General features: G+C 40.8%; 1 protein-coding gene across 1 annotated transcript in view; it reads right to left on the bottom strand.

Moving 5' to 3' along the window:
* Window positions 1-20,644, bottom strand: part of LOC102960142 (guanylate-binding protein 4) — a 45,206-nt gene that overhangs the window by 24,386 nt on the left and 176 nt on the right. The window lies entirely within an intron of this gene.

Consider the following 20,644-nt stretch of genomic DNA (forward strand, 5'->3'; position numbering starts at 1 on the left):
ATATGTGTTTTCTTTATTTTCCTTCAGTAATGTTTTATAAGTTTCAGTGTACAAATATTCCCCCTCTTTGGTAAAGTTTATTTCTCAGTATTTTATTATTTTCATTGCTATTATGAATTGGAGGTTCCTCAAAATATTAAAAACAGAACTACTATATTACCCACCAACCCAGCTTCTGGATATATGTCCAAAGGAAATGAAATCAGGATCTCAAAGACATATCTGCACCCCCATGTTCGCTGCAGCATTATTCACAATAGCCAAGATATGAAAACAGTTTAAATGCCCATTACTCAATAAATGGATAAAGAAAATGTGGCATATAAATGAAATGGAATATTATTCATTTAAAAAAAAAGAAGGAGGGGCCCCTGGGTGGCGCAGTCGGTTAAGCGTCCGACTTCAGCTCAGGTCACGATCTCGCGGTCCGTGAGTTCGAGCCCCGCGTCGGGCTCTGGGCTGATGGCTCAGAGCCTGGAGCCTGCTTCCAATTCTGTGTCTCCTTCTCTCTCTGCCCCTCCCCCCTTCATGCTCTGTCTCTCTCTGTCTCAAAAATAAATAAAAACGTTAAAAAACAAAAAAAAAAAAGAAGGAAATCCTGCCATTTGTGACAACATGGAATGAACTAGAGGACAAATCTTAAATAAGCTAGATGCAGAAATACAAATACTGCATGATCTCACTTATATGTATAAAATCGAAAATAATAATATAGAAGCAGAGAGTAGAATGGAGGTTGCTGGGAGCTGGGGGAGGGGAAATGGGGAGATACTGGTCAAGGAGTACAACATTTCAGCCGTGCAAGATAAGTTGTGGAGATCTAATTTACCACAATGTGACTATAGCTAACAATACTGTATCCTATTGTTGAAATTTGCTTAAAGGATAGATGGCATTTTTGCCACACACACACAAAAAGAAAAACACAATAAAAGAAAAGAATTCAGAACTATGCAAAATGTAAGGCAATGGATCTTGCTTGGATGTTGATTATAATAAATATGTCGCCTTGCCAGGAAGCTAGAGCAACGGTTACATCACTAGAGGGAAGGGTACATATTCAATTCAGTGATGATGTTTTTGGAACACATGGCCACTAAAATTACAGAGGATTTTAATTAGTAGGATAGATATTTAGGAGAAAAAAGAGCCATGAGGAATGTCTGGACACTGGAAAGCTATTATTACATATTTATGAGTTTATCAAAGTCCAAAGTACCTCTCGTGTCACTCTCTGAGAGGCCCTGGGAGATCCCCTGTTCCCTTTTTCCACACTAGTTCAGTCCAGTGTGTTCCCTTCATTCATTCACCCTTAAATGATGTGAGACTTAGTCTGGTGCCATATCACTGCACTCCCTGGGCTATAGCTCCAAGTACCTGGTTATTCTTGCTTCAGGGTCACCCTTCAGAGACACTGCCTTGACTCCCCCAGAGAAAAATTCAGTGACTATAAGTGGGCCTGAAGTGAAAAAAACATTTCTTCCTTGTCCCAGAGACCCAATCTGGAAAATACCTTTACAACAGTCAGCTGTGTGGCCCCACCATGGCCCAGCACATCTGTTTTGCTGTGAAGACATATGTAAGTGCACTGTTGTTGGGCCACACCTCAAGAAATACTCCCCCTTACATGCTTGCAACACTTGTCAGGGCTGGTTCACTTTAAGTTGAGAAATTTTGAAATTTTTGACTTTGGTTTCAGGTCTCACTGTTAGGCAGTACTCACTCTAAAGCCTCTTCACGCCCAATTTATAAGGGAGAAAATGTTATCCCTGGATTAATGTTACCATTTCTTGAGTATCAGAGAGTTCACATAATAAAAGTTGATAGACTTTGGAAAGGTTGTATTTAGAGCCACCCCAGAGGAAAAAGCAGGATCTAATAAAAGGAGGTAACAGGGAGTTGCTGCTTAACACACATAAAGTCTCAGTTTTACAAAATGAATCAGTTCTAGAGATCTGATGTGTAACTACATGCCTATGGCTGACAGTAATGTACTGTGCACTTAAAGATTTGTTAAGAGGGTAAGGGTTATTCTGCGTCCACTTTAAAAACTGACTGGTTCCAGTGCCAGAGTGGATCTGGTGTGAGGCCTCCAGTGAGTCTTTGTTGGAAGGCTGAAATAGCAGGTTAACCCCACCAAAGACAATCTTGAGTTACAGCGGCCATGGTGGAGAACTTCTGTCCTAGATAAGCTCATGCATCTATGAGGTGCCCTACAGGAAAAGGTGTCTCAGCCAAGCACTCACCATTAAGGGCAGAGGGAAAATTTTTGTTCCTTTTCTAAAGTATCTGGTCACCAGGATGAAAATGCAGAGTATCCTGCTCCCTCCACAGCCAGCAGAAGGTATTCTGGGAAAACTGGCCGAGGCCACCAAAGGGCTAATCATTCACCTGTGCATCCTTTTTGGAGCACCTGGACCTGGCTCTGTGATTATGACTGGAAATACAAAGGGCTCCCTTCAATGAACAAATCAAAGCACACCTGGTGGAGAGCCCAAAACATCACTACGAGAAGGGAGATAAAGCAACCAGAGTCACAACAACAGAGAGCAAGTAACACACTCCAAAAACCACCTCCTGAAGGGCCAGGCTGTGGACACTGTATGACCCCCTCTTTAATATAGTAGTGCTTGTAAGTGCAGGACACATAACAAGCTTTTAAAACACACAAGGGACATGGGGAGCCTGGGTGGCTCAGTCGGTTGAGCGTCCAACTTTGGCTCAGGTCATGATCTCGTGGTTGATGAGTTCGAGCCCCGCATCAGGCTTTGTGCTGACAGCTCAGAGCCTGAAGCCTGCTTCGGATTCTGTGTCTCCCTCTCTCTCTGCCCCTCCCCTGCTCATGCTCTGTCTCTCTCTGTCTCAAAAATAAATGAACATTAAAAAAAATTGAAAAAAACATATAAGGGACAGAAAACTAGCCAAAATGATGAAATGGAAGAATTCTCCTCAAAAGAAATTCCAGGAAAAAATGACAGCTAAAGAATTGCTCAAATCAGATATAAACAATATATCTGATCAAGAATTTAAAATAATAGTCATAAGATTAATTGTGGGGCTTGAAAAAAGCACAGAAGACAGCAGGGAATCTATTGCTGCAGAGATCAAGGAACTAAAAAATAATCATGACAAATTAAGAAATGCTGTAAATGAGGTGCAAAAAAACTAGATGTGGTGACAGTGAGGATTGAAGAGGCAGAGGGGAGAATAAGTGAAATAGAAGATAAAAGTATGGAAAAGATGAAGCTGAGCAAAAGAAAGATAAAAAAAATTCTAGACCATGAGGGGAGAACTAGAGAACTTAGCGATTCAATGAAACGTAATAATAAACGTATCATAGGAATTCCAGAAGAAGAAGAAGGAGAGAAAGGGGCAGAAGGTGTACTTGAACAAATTATAGCTGAGAGCTTCCCCAATCTGAGGAAGGAAAAAGATATTGAAATCCAGGAGGCACAGAGAACTCCCTTCAGACGTAACAGGAATCGATCTTCTGCACGACATAGCATTGTGAAACTGGCAAAATACAAAGATAAGGAGAGAATTCTGAAAGCAGCATGGGACAAACGGGTCTTAACGTACAAGGGTAGACACATAAGGCTAGTAGTAGACCTATCATCTGAAACTTAGCAGGCCAGAAGGGAGTGGCAGGAAATATTCAATGTGCTGAATAGGAAAAATAGGCAGTCAAGAATCCTTTATCCAGCAAAGCTGTCATTCAGAATAGAAGGAGAAATAAAGGTTTTCCTAGACAAACAAAAACTGAAGGAGTTCATTACCACTAAACCAGTCCTATAAGAGATCCTAAGGGGGACTCTGTGAGTGAAATGTTGCAAAGACTACAAAAGACCAGAAACATCACCACAAGCATGAAACCTACAGATAGCATAAGGACACTAAATCCATATCTTTCATTAATAACTCTGAATGTAAATGGACTAAATGCTGCAATCAAAAGACATAGGGTATCAGAATGGATAAAAAACAAGACCCATCTATATGTTGTCTATAAGAGACTCATTTTAGAAGTGAGGATACCTTCAGATTGAAAGTGAGGGATGGAGAACTATCTTTCATGCTACTGGAAGTCAAAAGAAAGCCGGAGTAGCCATACTTATATAAGACAAATTATTTTAAACTAAAGGCTGTAACAAGAGATGAAGAAAGGCATTATATCATAATTATGGGGTCTACCCATCAAGAAGAACTAACAATTATAAACATTTATGCACCCAATTCGGAAATACCCAAATATATAAAACAATTAATCACAAACATAAGGAATCTTGTTGGTAAGAATATGGTAACTGCAGGGGACTTTAATACTCCACTTACAACAATGGACAGATTATCTGGGCAGAAAATCAATAAAGAGACAATGGCCCTGAATGACACACTGGACTAGATGGACTTAACAGATATATTTATAACATTTCATCCAAAAGCAGCTGAATACACATTCTTCTCAAATGAACATGGAACATTCTCCAAGACAGAATGCATACTGGGTCACAAAAGAGCCCTCAGTAACTATAAAAGAATTGAGATCATACCATGCGCATTTTCAGATCACAATGCTATGAAACTTGAAATCAACAACAGGAAAAAGTTTGGAAAACCTCCAAATGCATGGAGGTTAAAGAACATCTTACTAAATAATGAATGGGTCAACAAGGCAATTAAAGATGAAATTTAAAAATATATGGAAACAAATGAAAATGAAAACACAAAAATCCAAATCCTTTGGGATATAACAAAGGCAGTACTAAGAGGGAAATACATTGCAATACAGGCCTATCTCAAGAAACAAGAAAAATCCCCAATACAAAATCTAACAGCACACCTAAAGGAACTAGAAGCAGAATAACAAAGATACCCCCAACCCAGCAGAAGAAGAGAAATAATAAAGATCAGAGCAGAAATAAACAATATAGATTTCCCAAAAACCAGTATAACAGATCAATGAAACTAAGAGCTAGCTTTTAAAAAAAATAAACAAAATTAATAAACCTCTAGCCAGGCTTCTCAAAAAGAAAAGAGAGAGGACCCAAATAGATAAAATCATTGAATGAAAATGGATTTATCACAACCAAGCCCTCAGAAATACAAGCAATTATCAGAGAATAATATGAAAAATTACATGCCAACAAACTAGACAACCTGGAAGAAATGGACAAATTCCTAGACACCCACACACTACCAAAACTCAAACGGGAAGAAATAGAAAATTTGAACAGACCCACAACTATGAAGAAATTGAATCAGTTATTAAAAATCTCCCAACAAATAACAGTCTTGGGCCAGATGGCTTCCCAGGGGAATTCTACCAGATATTTAAAGCAGAGTTAATACCTATCCTTCTCAAGCTGTTCTAAAAAATAGAACCAGAAGGAAAAATTCTGGACTCATTCTATGAAGCCAGCATTACCTTGATTCCCAAACCAGACAGAGACCCCACAAAAAAAGAGAATTACAGGCCCATATCCCTGATGAACATGGATGCAAAACTTCTCAACAAGATACTAGCAAGTTGAATTCAACAACAAATAAAAAGAATTATTCACCATGATCAGGTGGAATTCATTCCTGGGCTACAGGGCTGGTTCAATATTCACTAATCAATTAATGTGATACATCACATTAATAAAAGCAAGGACAAGAACTATATGATCCTGTCAATAGATGCAGAAAAAGTATTTGACAAAATATAGCACCTTTCTCGATAAAAACCCTCAAGAAAGTAGGAATAGAAGGATCATACCTCAAGATCATAAAAGCCATATAGGAAAGACCCACTGCTAATATCCTCAATGGGGAAAAACTGAGAGTCCCCCCCACCCCAGATCAGGAACATGACAGGGATGTCATCTCTCACCACTATTGTTTAACATAGTTTTGGAAGTCTTAGCATCAGCAATCAGACAACAAAATGAAATAAAAGGCATCCAAATTGGCAAAGAAGAAGTCAAACTTTCACTTTTTGCAGATAACATGATACTCTACATGGAAAACCCAAAAGACTCCACCAAAAAGCTGCTAGAACTGATACATGAATTCAGCAGAGTTGCAGGATACAAAATCAATGTACCAAAATTGGTTGCATTTCTATACACCAATAATGAAGCAACAGAAAGAGAAATCAAGAAATTGATCCCATTTACAATTGCACAAAGAACCATAAAATACCTAGGAATAAACTTAACCAAAGATGTAAAAGATCTGTGTGCTGAAAACTGTAGAAAACTTATGAGGGAAATTGAAGAAGACACAAAGAAATGGAAAAATATTCCATGCTCATGGATTAGAAGGACAAATATTGTTAAAATGCCAATACTACCCAAAGCAATCTATACATTCAATGCAATTTCAATGAAAAGAACACCAGAATTCTTCTCAAAGCTAGAACAAACAGTCCTGAAATTTGTATGGAACCATAAAAGACCCGAATAGCCAAAGTAATGTTGAAAAAGAAAACGAAAAAAGGAGGCATCACAATTCCAGACTTTAGCCTCAACTACAAAGCTGTAATCATCAAGACAGTATGGTATTGGCACAAAAACAGACACATAGACCAATGGAATAGAATACAGAACATGTGCTTGTTGGCCACATGTATATCTTCCAGAATTGGACCACAAATATATGGCCAACTAATCTTTGACAAAGCAGGAAAGAGTATCCAATGGAAAAAAGACAGTCTCTTTAGCAAATGGTGCTGGGAGAACTGGACAGCAACATGCAGAAAAATGAAACTAGACCACTTTCTTACACCATTCACAAAAATAACTCAAAATGGATGAAGGACCTGAATGTGAGATAGGACACCATCAAAACCCTAGAGGAGAAAGCAGGAAAAAACCTCTCTGACCTCAGCCACAGCAATTTCTTACTTGACACATCTCCAAAGGGAATTAAAAGCAAAAATGAACTATTGGGACCTCATCATGATAAAAAGCTTCTGCACTGCAAAGGAAACAATCAACAAAATTAAAAGGCAACTGACGGAATGGGAAAAGATATTTGCAAATGACATTGGATAAAGGGTTAGTATCCAAAATCTCTAAAGAACTCACCAAACTCAACACTGGAAAAACAAATAATCCAGTGAAGAAATGGGCAGAAGACATGCATAGACACTTTTCCAAAGAAGACATCCATATGGCCAACAGACACATGAAAAGATGCTCAACATCACTCATCATCAGGGAAATACAAATCAAAATCACACTGAGATACCACCTCACACCAGTCACAGTGGCTAAAATTAATAACTCGGGAAACAACAGATGCTGGTGAGGATGTGGAGAAACAGAAATCTTTTTGCACTGTTGGTGGGAATGCAAACTGGTGCAGCCTCTCTGGAAAACAGTGTGGAGGTTCCTCAAAAAATTAAAAATAGAACTACCCTATGACCAGCAATAGCACTACTAGGAATTTATCCGAAGGACACAGGAATGCTGATTCATAGGTGCACATGTACCCCAATGTTTATAGCCATGCTTTCAACAATAGCCAAAGTATGGAAAGAGCCTAAATGTCCATTAACTGACGAATGGATAAAGAAGATGTGGCTTATATATACAATGGAATACTACTTGACAATGAGAAGGAAAGAAATCCTGCCATTTGCAGCAACGTGGATGGAACTGGAGGGTATTATTCTAAGTGAAATAAGTCAGTCAGAGAAAGATACCATATGTTTTCACTCATATGTGGAACTTGAGAAACTTAACAGAAGACCATGGGGGAGGGGAAGGGGAAAAAATAGTTACAAACAGAGAGGGAGGGAGGCAAACCATAAGAGGCTTTTAAATACAGAGAACAAACTGAGGGCTCATGGGGGGCGCAGGGGAGAGGGGAAAGTGGGTGATGGGCATTGAGGAAGGCACTTGTTGGGATGAGCACTGGGTGTTATATGTAAGCAATGAGTCATGGGAATCTACCCCCAAAACCCAAGACCACACTGTATACACTGTATGTTAGCCAACTTGACAATTAATTAAAAAAAAAAAAAAAAGATTTGTTAAGAGGGTATATTTCATATTGAGTATTCCTACCACAATAATGATGATAAAACAAATCTAATACAAAACCTGAAGACCTAAGTGTCTGTCCTCTTCACCATAAAGAGCTCATAATGTAATGGAAATTTCACATTCAGTTCCATGGGTTCCATTAAGCCTCCTAGCTCAAGACATACACCAGCAGGAGTGCCTGCTTTCTTACTCATCTCCACTACTCTTTCAAAATACTGTTTCTAACAATCACGTCACAAATATAGAAGTAGAGTGCAGCACTTAGACTACATTTTATCATTTCACACTATTCCTTCAGTGGGAGGAAATTAGAGACATCACTAAACCCAACCTCCTTTGTCTTGGTTGTTACATTTCCTAGAGTATGAAAAAAACAGAAACTGCACTAATGACCTGCCAGAGGTGTACTTTGATTAGGAATCAGATAGTTTTATTTTCAGCACCCCCAACTCTTCAATATTTTCAGCATGTTCAATTCTTCAATATTATCAATATTATCTTCAACTTATATTGACTCTTTATTTTTTCCTCCACACATGTTCTAGCACATCAAAATGATAAGAAAATAAAAGTAGCTCATTCTTAAAAGTCATCTTATTAATTTGCTGTTAAAGCCATAGCTCTTTGGCTAGCTCCTTTTCTACACTGGATACCAGGAGGACAACATAACATCAACGGCTTCCTCTCAAGGTGTGCTTCTCTTCAATTCTTGCAGATGAACTTGGGTACTGATACAATACAGAATGAGTTTAAATTCATGTGACCATGGACTCAATGGATTCTACCATAAAACAGACCATTTAGGTGTTGCTGGCCCAATAAAGCTGTAAACAGATTCTTTAATTTTCCATTGTGGTAAAATACATGTAACATTAAGCTTACCATTTTACCATTTTTAAATATATAGTTCAGTGGCATTGAGTACATTCACATTGTCATGCAACCATCATCACTATCCATCTACAGAACTTTTTCATCATACCAAACTGAAACCAAATTAAATGTATCTCAACCTTAACTTCACATAAATGGAATTATACAATATGAGGTTTTGTGTGCCTGACTTAATTACTCTTAGTATACAGCTAGAATTGGAATTGCTGGGTCATATGAGAATTGTACGTCTCATCTTTTGAGAAGATGCCAGTCTGTTTTCCAAAGTGACCGTCCCCCTTTGCGTTTACTAGGAATGTATGAAGGTCACAATTGCTCTGCATACTTACCAACACATGTTACTGTCTTTTTGGTTATTACCATCCTAGTGAGTGTGAGGTGGTATCGCATTGTGGTTTGGATTTAATCTTCCTAATGGCTAATGATGTTGAGCATTTTTTCATGTGTTTGTTGGCCACATGTATATCTTCTTCTTTGGAGAAATGTTTATGCAGATTTTTTGCCCATGTGTTCTTTGGGTAATTTCTCTTTTTATTATTGAGTTGTAAGAGCTCTTTATACATTCTAGATACAAGTTTCAAGGGTTATTTGGAAGGCAGATGGGGAGCCAACACCATTATTCTAGAGCAATTTTGGCTTCTTCATTCACAGTGCTGGTCAGATGCAACTGTTCAGAAGATCTCTCCAGTGTTATGTTGATAGTCAGATGGGCACAGGTTTTTGGACTTTCTTACAAACTCCACTTTTTATAGCTGCACAAAAGCTTCGGGCAGAAGTGCTTAGTAACTCTTTATCCCACCATGTCTCCCCTATACAGACCTTCACACCCCAGATCTCCTGCATCATTTAGTCCTATATTGACATAATTCCCTAATTCTCTAATGCATGGTGGTAGCCCTTTTTTCCTGACCAAATCCATACTGATGAACCAACATCATAGGAGGATAAACTTCCAATAGAGAAGGATTCCAACATTTTTTATTAAAGATTTTATTTTATTTTTTAAGTAGGTTTCACACCCAGCACAGAGCCCAATGTAGGGCTTGCACTCATGACTCTGAGATCAAGACCTGGGCTGAGATCAAGACTGGGATGCATAACTAACTGAGCCACTCTGGCACGCCTAAAGATTTTATTTTTAAGTAATTTCTCCACCCAGCATGGGACTTGAACTTACAACCCCAAGATCAAGAGTCACATTCTCTATCAGCTTAGCCTGTCAGTGAACATTTTTGAGTGTTCACTGTGCTGTTCCCCTGTGCTGTTTTCACCTATGACCATTGGACAAAAACAGGAAAGTCATTTAATTAGAATATGGTGTCTATAAATCCATGGTTCTAACAACTTGTATTTAGAAGATTATTATTTTACAAAGAAGAAAACTCTGCAATAAGGTCTGCAATAAAGTCGAATAGACTTTACAAATGTGTATTAAATATAAAAAGAGAAATTAAGCAAAGTGCTGATAATATTAATAATTATAATATACTAATATTTTTTGTTACAATTTCTTTATTTTTGAACTCTTGTTGAATGAAAGTCGCAGGACGTACAGACTTCAAAAATGAGCTACAGTATTATGTTATTAAAATAAAAGACACTTCATTTTATAATATCCGTGCCAGGAAATATACACCTGTTTTGTTAGTGAACTGAAAATTTTTATCCCAACACCAAATAGTAAAACAATTATAACACTGCCAGACATATCAATGAGCTTTGAAATCAATAACCACTTATTTTTTTAGTTGTTTCAATTTCTTCTTTTAGTCAATGTATCTCTAAATGCAACTCCTCAGTTTTTATTATTTTTTTAGACTTTTTAAAATGCTTGTTTATTTTTAAGAGAAGGAGCATGCACACATGCAAGCTGGGGACGAGCAGAGAGAGAGGGAGACAGAGGATCTGCAGCAGGCTCTGTGCTGACAGCAGAAAGCCTGATGCGGGGCTTGAACTCACAAACCACAAACTGTGAGATCGTGACCTGAGCTGAAGTCAGAGGCTTAACCAACTGAGCCACCCAGGCACCCCTACTGCTCAGTTTTTTAAATCTTTCATTAAGCAGTTCTTCATTAAGCAGTTCTATAAAAGAGAAAGGGTCCACTTTTGAAAACCCCTAGTTATGAAGAGTCAAGATTTCATATTTAACAATTTCAACAAGTACTATGTCTATTTCTCTACCACTTTAGGGTGCTCTTTGATGAGTTTGTCCAATATTTGCATATGACTGCACATGAAAAGTGGGAGTGTCCAGGGTTTATACCTTCCCATGATACCGTCGGTACCATCCCACTGAGAGTGGGGAGGAGCTGGGTCTGGGTCAGGCCTAAGTACCATCCCCTTAATATGTTATTCCTGTTGGGGAGGGACTGTAAGTTTGATCCTAATTAAGTCTCAATTCCACTGAGGTAGCATAAGCTCATGCATATAACAAATAATAAGAACTGTTGATCCTGTATAGAACACTAGTTATCAACCTCCAGGTTAAGTCAAAGAAAGCATTTGTATCATCCCTGAGAATTTGTTGGATTTTCAACCCACGATTAGGTTACACGATACAAATCGACTTTCAGAAATGGAAGTTACCCAGGTTGCCATTACCTACTCCCATGAGACTATGCCCATCAAGGCATACAGGTGTCTCCTTTTGAAGGTTACTATAGCCAGTCCACTCAACTCCCTGGCAAGACAGTCAAGTAAACTCCTCTTTCACCTTCATAGGTAACATTATCCACTGGGTATGTTAGAGCTTATAAATGGCAGATGCCTTGTTCTCCCAAACACAGTACATATTCCATCCTATGGCCTTGGGAATCCAGGGTCCCTAGGCCTGTGGAGCTCAGGCGCATGATTAACTATCTGTATAGACTCCAGGATGGAGAGCCTGCTAAAAATTATTTTGAGGCAACAGTTTTAAACTGGCAACAGTCAGTCTTTATTTGGACTTGCTGTCTTTTTTTAAAATATTTATTTGGGGAGAGCTCAAGCAGAGGAGGGGCAGAAAGAGGGGAACAGAGGATCTGTAGTGAGCTCTGTGCTGACAGGCTGACAGCAGCAAACCTGATGTGGGGCTTGAACTCAAGAACCACTAGATCATGACCCGAGCCGAAGTCAAATGCTCAACCGACTGAGCCACCCAGGTGCCAATGGACTTGCTGTCTGATTGTGTCCCAGGCTTCTCCCATAATCCCAGGTATTTCTTGTTGGAGGAAACCAGGATGAACCAGCCAAGCACCTCCACGCCAGTAACCTCACATTTTGCCTTCAGGGGGAATATTAACCAGTAGGTAGTTTAGGGCTTATGATTAGGCAGATGCCTTACTTACCCAAGATTGTGCTCCTAGTGATCAACCTCTCCCAACCCTTGCTATATTCCACATCACTGACAATACTGAAATGAACTGCAAGTGTATGTACAGTACACACCCCTTTAGTAAACTGGGCAGCTGGGACTTACTAGAACTGGGAATCTAGGGCCTGGGCCCAAACATTTGTATTGCTTCCCAGGATGTAAGGAGCCCACATCTCAAAAGGTGCTACTCTTGAGGTGGCAGCTGCAAGTGGGCTACAGTCATTTTCCATTTAGACTTGCTGTTGATTGCAGACCAGACTTTCCCCACCAGAGCTCCAAGGTATAATTTATTGGAATAGACTGGAAAGCCAGCCACGTCTTCCCTGGCAAGTCAGCAGCATAGTATCCTCCAGTATTGCCTTCAGGTGGGGGAATATGCTCATTTGTTTAAGTGAGAGGTTGGAATTAGGCCGATGCCCGCAACGCCTAAGACCTGTTCCTGTGACCCAGCCTTTTTCTACACTTGCTTGATCCATGTCCCTGGCTACTCTGACCTTCTGGCCCATGTCCGAACAGTACACACTCTGTCAACCAGCCTTGGGCAGCTGAGAGACTCAGGCCTGTCCCCAATCACCTGCATAACCTCAAATGTGGAAGAAACTGGGTCATTAAAAATCTTTCTGAGGCGGGAGCCTTAAACTGGTGACAGTCAGTCTCTATTTGGATTTTCTGCCTGATGGAGTTCTGGGCTTTTCCACCGGTTAAGAGTCCCAGGTGTCTCTTATTAGAGGATATCATGACAAGTCTGCCTGGCAAGGCAGCCCAGATTCCTCCAGGTCTGCCTTCAGAGAGAACATGCACGTTTGTGTAGTTTAATATTTGGAATGAGGCAGATGCCTAGTATCCCAAAGAGCCCATTTCTGTGACCTGGCCTATCCTGACACTCTTATCCAGACCGCTGACTACCCTGTTCTGCAAGGGCACATGCATGTGAACTATGCAGTCCATAGGCCAGCTTCGGACAGCTTGTCCCTTTCATGCTTGTGTGGCTCAAGCTGATCCCCAAACACTTGCATAGTCTCAGGGTAGAGAAAGTTGACCACAAGAAAATTTTTCTGAGGGAGGAGCTTTCAACTGGCAACAGTCAGTCCCCATATGGCCTTCCCACCTGATGGAGACCCAGGCTTCTCCTGGAACCAGGACTCCCAGGTTTTTCCTAACAGAGGATACCCTATCCTGCCTGCCCGGCCCCTCCCTGGCAAGGCAGCTGTGAAAAATCTCCAGTTTGCCTTCAGAAATATTCCCTATTGGGTACCTAGTGCGTAGGATTAGACAGATGCCTTGCACCTCCAAAAGCCTGTTCTTGAGACCGGACACCTGCCTACACTTGCACTATTCTAAGGCCCAGGGCTATGCTACCCTGCAATGCCTGCGCATGCGCAGTAAGCCTCCCATCAGCCACCCTTAGGTAGCCAGGGTCCTCCGTACCTGTAGAACTTCCGCCAGGCCCCAGCCACCTCCGTAGCTTCCAGGGCAGAGAGAGTCCATATCCTGAAACCTTTCTGAGACACTAGCTTTAAACTGGCCACAGTGAGTTCTCATTTAGACTGGCTGCCTGATACGATCCAAGGATTCTCCAGCAATCAAGGTTTGCAGGAGTCTGTCACGGGAGGAATCTCAGCCAGGCAGTGCTGTCCGAATCTGGGAAGGCAATGGAGATTGCCCCAGCTCTGGCTTCAAAGAAACTATACCCCATTGGGTAGGTAGAGTTTGTGATATGCACATGCTTAGTTGGCCAATTGCCGGCTGCTGGTTCTTGGCTCCTTGCAGACTGCGCACGCGCATAAAGCACCCAATTAGCTGGCCTGGGGCGCCTAGGCTCTCCCGACCTGTAGAGCTCGACTCTCCGTGACTACTGGTATACCCTCCACGGTGGAAGCAGCCCATCTCCTAAAAATCCTGAGGTTTCAGGTGCTACTGGGCGACAGGTTCCGTTTGAACCTGCTGCATAATGGAGTTCTGGCTTCTCCAAGATTCAAGTCTCCCAGGTATATCTTAATGGAAGGTCAGCGCACTAGCCAGTCCATCCAGAACCAGGTAAGGCAATCCAGATTCCTCCAGCTCTGCTTTCAGGGGGAATGTGCACATTTCTGTAATTTAGGGCTTGGAATTAGGCAGATGACTTGTACTTCCAAGAGTGTGCGCTGTGAGTCAGCCTCTGCCCGCACTAACCCTGCTCCAGGTGCCTGGCTACCTGCCCCGCTCAGACCACACATAGGTAGTAGACACTTCATCAGCTGGCTTGGGGCAGCCTAAGCCCTCCTTGTCTGTGGGGCTTGGGCCAGTCTCTAGCCCCCTCAGAGACTCCAGGGTGGAGGAAGTTCACTTGGTGAAAATCATTCTGAGGGGTGGCTTTAAACTGGCAACAGCCAATCCCCATTTGGATTTGTGCACTAGAGAGGTCACAGGCTTCTCCAGCAGCCAGGGCCCCCAGGTGTCACTTATTAGAGGGTCACCTGGCCAGCAGGCCCTGGCACCTCCCTGGCAAGGCCACTGACTCCAATTCTGCCTTCAGGGGCAATATTCCCCACTGGGTAGCCAGGGTTTGTGATCAGTGGGAGGCCTTGTTCCCACTGCCTTGCTCCCAGGGGTCCTTCATGCCTGTGACATTCCAGCATGGCCCCAACCACCAGCATGGATTCAGGGAGGGAGGCCACTCCCCAAAAGTTGTTCTGAAAGGGCTGCTGCAAATGGGTTACAGTTGTCCCCCTTTTGGACCTTTCTGATTAGCTTGTTTTACTGGATAAAACCCCTTGTCAGCTCCCCCTGCCTTATACTGGGATTGAGCTCTGATTCCTTCTGCTTTGCCTTCATGGAGAATATGGGCTTTTCTGTAGGTCATGTCTTGCAATTAGGTTGATACTTTATAGCCCTAAGAGCTTGCTCCTGTGATTAGGCTTTGTTGACACTCATCCTGTTCCTGGTCCCTGGCTCCCCTTACTTTAGAGTCCAATGCATGTGCAGTCCGCACCCATTCAGCTGGCCGTGGTGGCCTAATGTGTGTGTATGTGTTTTTTTTCTCCCCCTCTCTTATAAGAATTGAACATCCCTGGTTCCTTTCATATGCTGCCTTAGCTGTTTAACATGCCACATCATGGTCAAAATTTTCTTATCTTCACATGTATCTTCAACTCAGCAGAAGAATATAGGGAAAAAGAGGCAATGTTTCCTCCCTTTAATACATTTCTTAAATGATTATGTATAATAACATCTCCTTACAATTATTTACTAGAATTACATCTCATGGCAAGATTATCTGCAAAGAAGCCTGGGGAGTTTAATCTCTCTAGTTGTAATTTCTTATTCTACTTAAATTAGAAATTCTAATTTCTCATTGTCATTGCAACCTATGTGTCATGTGCCCAGGTAAAAATTGGGTGTTGTTTTTTATTTTATTAATTTTATTTTTTTTATTATTATTTTAAAAATATAATTTACTGTCAAATTGGTTTCCATACAACACACATTGCTTATCCCAACAAGTGCCCTCCTCCCTGCCCATCACCTACTTTCCCCTCACCATTACCCCCCATCTACCCTTAGCTTGTTCTCAGTCCTTAAGAGTCTCTTATGGTTTGCCTCCCTCCCTCTCTGTAACTTTTTTTTTCCCCTTCCCCTCCTCCATGGTCTTCTGTTAAGTTTCTCAAGATCCACATAAGATCTGCACTGCAAAGGAAACAACAAAACTAAAAGGCAACCGATGGTATGGGAAAAGATATTTGCAAATGACATATTGGACAAAGGGCTAGTATCCAAAATCTATAAAGAACTCACCAAACTCCACACCTGAAAAATTAATTTTATTTTTTAAATTTACTTTTAAATTTACATCCAAGTTAGTTAGCTTATAGTACTATAATTCCTGATTATAATATACTATTTCAGGAATAGATTCCAGTGATTCATCCCTGTATATAACAACCAGTGCTCATCCCAACAAGTGTCCTCCCTAATGCCCCTTACCCATTTAGCCCACCCCCCCACAACCCCTCCAGTAACCCTCAGTTTGTTCTCTGTATTTAAGAGCCTCTTATGTTTTGTCCCCCTTCTTGTTTTTATATTTTTGCTTCCCTTCCCTTATGTTCATCTGTTTTGTATCTTAAATTCCTTATATAAGTGAAGTCATATGGTATTTGTCTTTCTCTGGCTAAGTTCGCTTAGCATAATACCCTCAGTTCCATCCATGTAGTTGCAAATGGCAAGATTTCATTCTTTTTGATTGCCAATACTCCATTATGTGTGTATGTGTGTGTACACACACACACACACATACATATATATGTATATATGTGTATATATATATACATACATACCACATCTTTTTTTATCCATTCATCCATCAATGGACATTTGGGATCTTTCCGTACTTTGGCTATTGTCAATAGCACTGCTATAAACATTGGGGTGTATGTGCCCCTTAGAAACAGCACACCTGTATCCCTTGGATACATACCTAGTGGTGTAATTGCTGCATCATAGGGTAGTTCTATGTTTAATTTTTTGAGGAATCTCCCTCCATACTGTTTTCCAGAATGGCTGCACCAGTTTACATTCTCACCAGCAGTGCAAAAGAGATCCTCTTTCTCTATATCCTCGCTAACATCTGTTATTGCCCAAGTTGTTAATTTTAGCCATTCTGACTGGTGTGAGGTGGTATCTCATTGTAGTTTTGATTTTATTCCCCTGATGATGAGTGATGTTGAGCATTTTTTCATGTGTCTGTTAGCCCTCTGGATGTCTTCTTTGGAAGAGTGTCTATTCATGTCTTCTGCTCATTTCTTCACTGGATTATTTGTTATTTAGGTGTTGAGCTTGATAAATTCTTTATAGATTTTGGATACTAACCCTTTATCTGATATGTCATTTGCAAATACCTTCTCCCATTCTGTCAGTTGCCTTTTAGTTTTGCCGATTGTTTCCTTCCCTGTGTAGAAGCTTTTTATCTTGATGAGGTCCCAATAGTTCATATTTGCTTTTGTCTCCCTTGACTTGAGAGGCGTGTTGAGTAAGAAGTTGCTGTGGCTGAGGTCAAAGAGGTTTTTGCCTGCTTTCTCTTCTAGGATTTTGATGGCTTCCTGTCTTATGTTTAGGTCTTTCATCCATTTTGAGTTTATTTTTGTGTTATGGTGTCAGAAAGTGGTCCACGTTCATTTTTCTGCATGTTGCTGTCCAGTTTTCCCAGCACCATTTGCTGGAGAGACTGTATTCCACTGGATGTTCTTTCCTGCTTTGTCAAAGATTAGTTGGCCATATGTTTGTGGGTCCATTTCTGGGTTCTCTATTCTGTTACATTGATCTATGAGTCTGTTTTTGTGCCAGTACCATACTGTCTTGATGATTACAACTTTGTAATACAGCTTGAAGTCCAGAGTTGTGATGCATCCAGCTTTGGTTTTCTTTTTCAGGATTGCTTTGTCTATTCGGGTCTATTGTGGTTCCATACAAATTTTAGGATTGTTTGTTCTAGCTCTGTGAAGAATTCTGGTGTTATTTTGATAAGGATTGCATTGAATATGTAGATTGCTTTGGGTAGTATCAATATTTTAACGATATTTGTTCTTCTAATCCATGAGCATGGAATGTTTTTCCATTTTTTGTGTGTCTCCTTCAGTTTCTTTCATAGGCTTTCTATAGTTTTCAGTGTATAGATTTTTCACCTCTTTGGTTAGGTTTATTCCTAGGTATTTTATGTTTTTTTGTGTGTGTGTGCAATTGTAAATGGGATCGATTCCTTGATTTCTCTTTCTGTTGCTTCATTATTGATGTATATGAATGCAACCGATTTCTGTGCATTGATTTTATATCCTGAGACTTTGCTCTTTGCTGAATTCATGGATTTGTTCTAGCAGTTTTATGGTGTAATCTTCTGGGTTTTCCATATAGAGTATTATGTCATCTGTGAAGAGTGAAAGTTTGACTTCCTTCTTGCCAATTTGGCTGCCTTTTATTTCTTTGTGTTGTCTGATTGCTGAGGCTAGGACTTCCACTTATGTTGAATAATAGTGGTGAGAATGGACATCCCTGTCGTGTTCCTGACCTTAGGGGGGAAGTTCTCAGTTTTTCCCCATTGAGGATGATATTAGCAGTGGGTGTTTCATACATGGCTTTTATGATCCTGAGGCATGATCCTTCTATCCCTACATTCTACAGGGTTTTTTATCAAGAAAGGATGCTGTATTTTGTCAAATATTTTCTCTGCATCTATTGAGAGGATCATGTGGTTCATATTCTTTCTTTTATTGATGTGATGTATCACACTGATTGTTTTGCAAATATTGAACCAGACTTGCATCCCAGGCATAAATCCCATTTGGTCGTGGTGAATAATTTTTTTAATGTATTTTTGAATCCAGTGGGCTAGTTAGTATCTTGTTGAGGATTTTTGCATCCATGTTCATCAGAGAAATTGGTCTGTAGTTCTCCTTTTTAGTGGGGTCTTTGTCTGGTTTTGGAATCAAGGTAATCCTGGCTTCATAGAATGAGTTTGGAAGTTTTCTTTGCGTATCTATTTTTTGGAACAGCTTCAAAAGAAGCCATCAATGATACTGTAATAGCAATGTAGCAGGACAGATGGTGGCTGCACTTGTGATGAACATAGCAGAACGTATAAACTTGCCAAATCAGTAAGTTGTACCCCCAAAACTAACATTGTGTGACAACTATACTCAAAAAAGAAGGATAATCTAATATCACTGAAGGAAAACTGAGCAAAAAAAAAAAGTTTCTAGAAGGAGCAAGTTAGTAAAGATGAAGAGAGTTAAAATTGAAAAGTAACAGAATATAGAATGATTTAAAGGATTAAGATGATTAGAAGGTATCTAAATGATTCCTAGGTTTTTAGCTTGAATAACTTTGTTAGCGAAAAGTAACAAAAATAAAATTCAGTCGATGTTGAATTTTTTCTAGACATGTTTAATTTCTTGTATATTCATAGAACATTCAAATGGAATTACATAACCCTGAATACAAGTATCTCCTGATAGAAAAGCATTTATTCACAGTTTATCATACTTATCGGTATCTCCTGATAGTTAGTTCAAGGGGGCAGAGGCTATATGTATTGTTCTGTGATGTGAAGCCAATTCTCAGTTCATACAGGATACTAAATAAACATTGCTATCATGAACTAATGTGTGGCTTAGGAGAAAGTTCTCCCAGGGAAGTTAGATACACATGCATTCTATATCTGTAAGACTCTAGTGTATGCATGGAAACAGTAGGAATATCCTTATAACACTTTGCCCAGAGGATGCATAAAGTTGGAATGAGAAAAGCAAAGGAATGGTGATGGAGCCCTGAGAACACTAATATTTTGGGTGTTACTACAGACAGAATAAGACATGAGGGAAACTGAGAAGGAGTGGTCAGAAATGGTCTTATGAGTTCCAGGAGAACATGCCTCAGAAGCCTTGTTGGAGCGGATGTCCGGAAGGAGGCAGTGATCAATAACATTAAATATTATTGGAGGGCTGAGATATCCAAGCAAAGAAGCGTTTAACGCCAAATTATGCAAGTAGAATGAGATAATTCTATTAGATCTGTAGCCAATCAACAGTTCCAAAAGAAACTTTTCATAAGAGTAATCTAGAGTGATGATTAAAAATGTTCCATCCATGAGGCACCTGCGTGGCTGAGTTGGTTAGGCTTTCTGACTTCGGCTCAGGTCGTGATCTCACGGTTCTTGGTTCGAGCCCCCTGTCTGGCTCTGTGCTGACAGCTCGGAGCCTGGAGCCTGGAGCCTGCTTCGGGTTTTGGGTATCCCTCTCTCTCTCTCTCTCTGCCCTCCCCCACTCGTGATCGCGGTCTCTTAAAAATGAATAAATGTTAAAAAATTTTTTTTTAAAGTGTTCCATCCGTATTTGCAACCGCTTAATTCTGATGTAGTTTGTGCGTGGACCATGTATTTAAAAAGTACATGATACATAAACATGAATAAACTTTATCTTTTTAACAGTTGATCAGTGTAAACGAGACTGAATTGTTCCATATAACACAGCTTTGTAGCCTCTATGTAATTCAATATAGTCAATACAAAATAAACCAGAAACCATCTTTTGGGATTGAAGTTGTTGGGGAGCTGAGGACCGTCGTGGCGGCCTGAGGAGGGAGGGGCTGCCGGGAGGGAGTGACCCCACCGGGCGTCCCTGCGAGGAGGGGTCGGGGGTCTGTCCGCCAGCCAGCCGGAGGAAGGCTACGGCCCCCACTTCCGCAGCCACGGCGGCCGGCACAGGTCCTTTTCCCGCGCCGGGCTCCCCGGGACGCCCGAGGGGGAGCAGCACCTCCCGGGACGGTGGCGCGCGCGCGCGCGCCGTCGCCCCCCAGGCGCCCGCGTGGACGCGCACTCGCCGAGTGGCGGGAGCAAAGC

The sequence above is a fragment of the Panthera tigris genome, chromosome C1, assembly GCF_018350195.1.
Source record: "Panthera tigris isolate Pti1 chromosome C1, P.tigris_Pti1_mat1.1, whole genome shotgun sequence".
In the NCBI taxonomy this organism is placed as follows: Eukaryota; Metazoa; Chordata; class Mammalia; order Carnivora; family Felidae; genus Panthera; species Panthera tigris.